The 317-nt window shown below is 56.8% G+C and overlaps 1 protein-coding gene across 1 annotated transcript in view; it reads left to right on the top strand.

The window, feature by feature from the left end:
- Nucleotides 1-317, top strand: part of LOC109291350 (macrophage mannose receptor 1-like) — a 77,734-nt gene that overhangs the window by 37,126 nt on the left and 40,291 nt on the right. The window lies entirely within an intron of this gene.

Raw genomic sequence — 317 nt, 5'->3', positions numbered from 1 at the left:
GCAGCCACCAGGTCCCCCCTCAGCCTCCTCTTGCTGAGGCTGAACAGGTTCAGGTTCCTCAGTCTCTCCTCATAGGGCCTGTCCTGCTGCCCTCTCACCAAGCAGGTGGCCCTCCTCTGAACCCTCTCCAGGCTGGCCACATCCCTTTTGAAGTGCGGCACCCAGTAATGCACTCCAAAGTCGCATGAAGGGGGAGTATCACCTCTCTGGATCTGCTTGAGATGTATCTTTGGATGCATGACAAGGTGTGGCTGGCCTTGCTGGCTGCGGTCTGGCATTGGCAGCTCATGTTCATCCTGGAGTCAATAATGACTCCA

The sequence above is a fragment of the Gavialis gangeticus genome, unplaced genomic scaffold (assembly GCF_001723915.1).
Source record: "Gavialis gangeticus isolate Ggan-Ray unplaced genomic scaffold, GavGan_comp1, whole genome shotgun sequence".
Lineage (NCBI taxonomy): Eukaryota > Metazoa > Chordata > Crocodylia > Gavialidae > Gavialis > Gavialis gangeticus.
The sequence above is the reverse complement of the archived record's forward strand: the minus strand, read 5'-3'. Positions and strand labels throughout refer to the sequence as shown.